Below are 6,000 nucleotides of genomic sequence, written 5' to 3'. Positions count from 1 at the left end.
ATGTTTTATTTACACATTCTTTGTTCTCTCTGTTCTGTCCTAAACCCACATCTACCCAGCTCCTAGGACTACATTACTGTAGTGATCAATAAATGATCACTCGTGTTTATACCATGAAGATCCAAGTTATCGTCCTGGCTTGTACACTCAAGCCCTCTATTTTCATCATATATTTTCCTTTTGGGGGCTGCACCTTTGCTACACACTTAGGTAATGTGTCTTTTTTTTCAGGATTTACCTGTATCTTATGATATTGAATACATAAGGACCACCACCTCCCACAAAGCTCCTGTGAATAGTTGTATATGATACTGAAGAAGTAATCTCAGGGTGAAAGGGGCATGATCCATGATCATCAATTTATTGAGAATCTTTCCACTGACTGAGTTAGGTGGAAGAGCTTCGTGGTCCAGATTCTCTTGCTGCTAATATTCTCTGACAGATATAACAAGTATTTCCATGTGTTTCATCTGGCAGTTTTGGTACATTGTTGTTTTTTGGGTGTTTTCTTTTTGGTTGGTTGGTTGGTTGGTTGGATTGGGTTGTGTGGATCGGGTTATGTTTGTTTGTTTGTTTTTGTTTTATTTCTTCACATTTCATAAATGTGACTCACATTTGTGTGTCCAATTCCAGCATCCTGAACAGCTATAATGGTAGTTGATCTTTCTGAGAAAAGCTGTGATAAAAGAGCTGTTATTGCTTTTGTTTGGATTCTAGTTAAGAAAGCTTGAAGTGTACTAGAGGACATTTAGATGTGGTGCTTTTCCTGGCAACTCTGGTGACCTTCACAACTAAACCATCGTGCTGGTAAAGCTGAAACAGAGGCAGAAGCTGGCTGATTTCTGGTTCTCTAGTGTTCCTCTCACAAGAAAAAAAAAATATATATATATGTATATATATATGTGTGTGTATATATTTTATGCTGTTTGGGAATCTGTAGCTTTATAAGATTTTTCACAGAATTTCCCCAGTCTATAGGAAGGTTGTCAGACATACCTCCTTAGTGAGATACTAAAGTGGATTGTTATGGACACGTATTCCTAGGTGATTTGTAATCAGTATGTGTCTTGTATTTATAGCTGGCATCAAGGATAGAAGTACAAAAAGAATATAATTCTTAAATTGTATTAAATGGACTAAGAGTTATCGCTATTATTATTACGAAAAAGATTTTGTACTTCTATTTTTAAACCCTGTGTAATTCTATGATGCTCCTCCATTTAATTAATGTGCCAGTACAATAAAATAACACACAAAATCATTATTTTGTGACATTAATGAAGTCTACTTTTCAAGCACAATTTGAATAGGCAATTGAACAACAGTGCACTAAAACACATTAAAACCAGGTCATCTGCTTTGCATTTCTAACAATAAGCCCACATTTCCATGAAGGGTAATCTTAAACCACATTTTTTTTCAGAGCAGCCAGTACATCTTTATCTTAAAATTCCAAATGTTTCAACAATAGAAGATTGTTAAGAAGTAGACAATTATTTTTCAGCACCCATTGATTAATGACTTAGTCTATGACACACAGAGAAAGTGTAGAACAAAGGAGTGCATTATAATAATGCACAGGCATTAAACCATCTTCATTAATAGGGTCTTTTTGGATTCCGCTTAGCATAAAACAAAATATGCCATAAAGAAAGTGAAGTATTAGCTTTAAATATCTCTTTAAACTCACCTGATAAAAAGAAAGCCTACTTTGTGCCCCTAGTCTTAAAAAATATTTTGTTTTCTGGGATTCACACATTCTCCAAACCAGAAGAAAGCTGCAGGCAGCTTTCTGAGCTATGATTTCAGCTCACATTCTTCATATTTAATTTTTTACATTAGGGCTTTGCATTGAAATGTGACTGTGTCATCCTTATTCCAATTCCCTGCAATAGCAGTGTTTAAGGTATTGCTCAGCACTACTAGCACTATCAAAATCTGAATACTTTAAAGTAGTTAACCTGTTGAGATTTAGTTATGCAAAAATATTAAATGAACTTGAAGAACATAAGAAAGAAGAAAGAACACAGTGAAAGTATGAACAGCTTTAATTATAAAAGATTCAACTGTGTTAACTTTTCAACTGTCACAACCCCACAAGTGCTTTCATGTTCCAATCCTTGAGAGATTTTTGGCTCCTCCTTCTATAAATATATTTTTAATTCTGGCACCATGCCTCTTTCCATTGATCTTACCAGGTTTGCTACTGATTAAGTACATGCCCACGTGTGCAAGACAGGACCTTAGATATGTTGATTGTGTTTTCTACTTCATCACAGATATTTGTACTTTCTTTTTTTATAGCTATTATGTTAAGTTTAGATACAATAATTTATATTTTTTTTGCCCAATGTTGTCATGATTCTTTGCTCCATGTTTTTATTCTGCTTCAAACACACAAGTCAAAGAACTGCAATAAAAAGATTAAGTTCGAAGCTGCAATATGAACTAGGTATAGACTATGTTCATAGCACTTGGGATGGACAGAAGAAGATGGATTATAGAGAGGTTGTTGGAGTTAAGTGAATAATTCACAGTGAATAATTCATTTGACAAACTTAGCCTCTTTGTACGTACAGACCAGATAACAGTCTTCTAGTTCATCCATTATTCAGATTTATTCTGTAAGTATGTCTTGAAGGGGGCACAGCACAGAGTAGCTAAGGCATCTCATCACGGGTCCTAAAGCATGAACTAAAATATCTCCCTGGATTCATATTTCATTTAATTCCTCTGCAAATCGGGATCTCCTCATTTGGGTCAAGGAGACAGAGTCAGAGGTATTGCTGTGGTGTGGGCCAAAAGCCCATCTAGCCCAGTATGACATCTAGAAAGCTACATTTGTCTCCAAGCAGTAGTGGAACAGAGAAGACTTACATTTTCCACTTCTGTGAGAGAATTGTTGTGTAGGATGGGGCCGGCCTCTGTGGAGGATCGCCGTTCCCCCTGTCTGCCTGTTTTAAAGAGTGGCAGGCTGACAGGAGAAGGAAATGGATTGCTTCCAGCACTTCATTGGAGTAAGGTAAAAGTGACATTTTCCTTTTAAATTTGTAATGGATTGACAGGACAGGAGAATGAAGCCCATTCATGTGTGCAGCGTGCACTATCCTGGCTGTATTTTGCTGCACGTTTTCCCCAAACACCTAGAGCATAGTTAATTGGGTTGCTGGTTTACAGGAAAGTCTGATCTTGGCTTGAGACTCCTGACATTTAATGGTAAGCAAAAGATACTAGGAATCACCAGCTGAGGTACCCAAATATTTGGTGGTTGACAATAAACGCCATAATTGTTACTGAATATACGGTTTTCAGTTTCATTCAGGAGCACACAAAAAAGGGTTTCTGCCCCAAAAGTTTATAGACAGACAAGATAAGAGATGTATAGGTAAAAAAAAATGAATGATGTAGCAGAAATTGTGCCAGACAGACTGGCTTTAATTTTATTCACTTGCATAAGAACCCTCCACACAGAATTTTATTGCTGATTTGAATTCCATTTGGTGTAATGTCATATACTGTATGCTATATCTAACAATGGTAATTACTGTTAGTGTTGTTTTCTAGCCAGATGTAACAATGCTTTGATGAACTGTTCTTTACTTTATTGCATTAATTTACATATGTGTATCTGATAATATATTTACTGACAGCTTATCTGGCAAGGACAGCCATGGTTCAATAAACACGAATCACACTGTTGTTTGTACATATTTTATAACATTAATTTGTTGGTCAATGTTTAACAGCTTAATGCTAGAGCCACTTCATCAAGCATTCTATTAGTTTATCAATGAACACTCATGTTATATCTTTTAAATGGTAAGCCATAAAAAGAAAAAAAGAATAATCCTCCCCATCTCTATTAGCATGTGACAGGTAAAGAATAAAATTAATGTTAATTAAAATGTATGATATCACAAAGCAATCACGATTTTCAACTTGTATTTAAAGAAAAAGTATTTATGTAAATAACGTAAAAGCATTTATGGAAAAAAATATGTAGTATTAATTAAATCCATTTAGGGAGAAGTCCATTGTCATGGGTACTGCTTTTTCATCAACTATTTTGATGAAAAAGAAAGCTAGAAGCAATAATTTAGTTTCTTGGACTTCTGGGCTTCACTTTGACTTTTTTATTTTATATTATGTCAATGACAAACTCTTAAGCGCTGCCACAACTTTGCTTTTCTGTGAGTCCCCTTCATGTCCCACATGATGTCTTACAGAAGCAAAATTACTGATAGCCTCTGGTCATCAAGGGCAGAACCTTACTGTGATCAGATAACAGAAGAAAGCTTTGGATATTTCTTTCAGCTCTCAAAACTGCTCAAAGCAAAATGGAGCTGGATGATTTTCAGGATTTTAAGTAGTCACTTTAGGTCATCACTAGAATTAGGGTTTTTCTCATCTGAACACTGTCTTTCAAACCTTGTCTTACCAGGTTCAGTGCATGCTAGAATCACACCCAAACTGGATCTTTAGAATCAAGGATTTGAAGGACATTTAGCTGGATGCTTTGTCAAGGCTGGTGTTTCTGTTTCTCTGCAGGATATCCCGAGTCTCATGGCAAGCAGGAGTTTGCCTGCACTGCAACACAGTGCTGTGACTATTTCAACAACCAGAGAATTATTCAGTGTTACAAACTCCAGGCTCTCAAGTAACTTTGATGCTTAGTTTCTGGCATGCGTATGATTTCCATTGCTCTCACCACACACATTAGTTCTGTTGCTTAAGCTTTTTCTCATATATTTCTTCCTGGATCATCATCTAACTTGTGTTTATTTCTCCAGTGACAGTTGCTGGGAGCTTAGAGAGAATATTTTCCATAAGAGAAGATGGCTTTAGGAGTTGACCAAAGCTATTTAGCTTCCACACCACTAGTGCCATAGTTTGCCCAGAAAGAGACCATTAGCAACCAGCCAAGACATATGAATAGTCATGCCTTATCTAAATGTTCCTCAAGTTAGGCTTATTGTGTTTTTGTTTTTTTTGTTTTTTTTTTTTCTTCAGAAGAAAGTTAAAGCTTTGGTATATCTGATAGACCAGGCTGATGGTTGGACTTGATGATCCTAACTGTCTTTTCCAACCTAAATGGTTCTATGATTTTACAGTTTTTACTGTAGTTGAACTGTTTTGCAGTAATATTTCAATACCGTACGCACATTTCAGTGATCTGTTGGGACAGAAAATAAATGAGTGTGGTTTCTCACATAATCCTTGGGCAGGAGAAGTTTAGGTAGAAATGGCTTTGAAAGTGAGGCCAAAATTCCTGCATCTGTTTAGAGGATATTACCTGCAGCTTGAAATATAGAGCAGACTCTTGCCCATTGGTATCTTGGCTGTCCTACACTTATTTTTTATTTTAAAGGCATTTTTAAAAAGTTTGCATGAGCATAATATCCATGAAAAGTGATTGTGTGGCTGCTTTTAAGACTGAAACCCATTCTCACACTCTCCACAGGTTGAGTGCCTCCTGCACATAAGCAGCAGATGCTTTCAGGCAGCATTTGACTTTAACTTTGGGAGGATAGAGACAATCAGAATGAGGTATAATCAGCATGCTCAACTTTTGCCATGCCTTCTTTCCATACTGTTCCCTGTTGGAGGAAAACAACACCTTTATCCTACACCATAACATTTGGTCGCTCTTTGTAACATTACTGTTTATACAAGATGGGTGATCAAATAATAAGAGATACCAAAACCTCATGCTGCAGTTTTAAGTCCTGGGAATTTCATGAAAAGTCATCCTGTTTTAACGTTGGAGTTTGGGGTATATTTTTTCTTTCATTAAGCTATAAGGGTTGCTTCTCTTTTAAGCATTTGCAATCAAAATTTCTTTTAATTGATATGGCCTGTTCCTGAACAGCCCCTTTCCATCCTTGGTCCATATATTTTCTGAATGTACTGTGCACAAAAACACATATGCTACCTGAGGAATTAACAGTGCTAAGCAGGTCAGAAAGATTGCTGTCTGAGCCCAGTAGATGGTAGTCCTGT

This window comes from Cygnus olor, chromosome 2, assembly GCF_009769625.2.
Source record: "Cygnus olor isolate bCygOlo1 chromosome 2, bCygOlo1.pri.v2, whole genome shotgun sequence".
Lineage (NCBI taxonomy): Eukaryota > Metazoa > Chordata > Aves > Anseriformes > Anatidae > Cygnus > Cygnus olor.
This window is presented reverse-complemented; position numbering follows the sequence as displayed.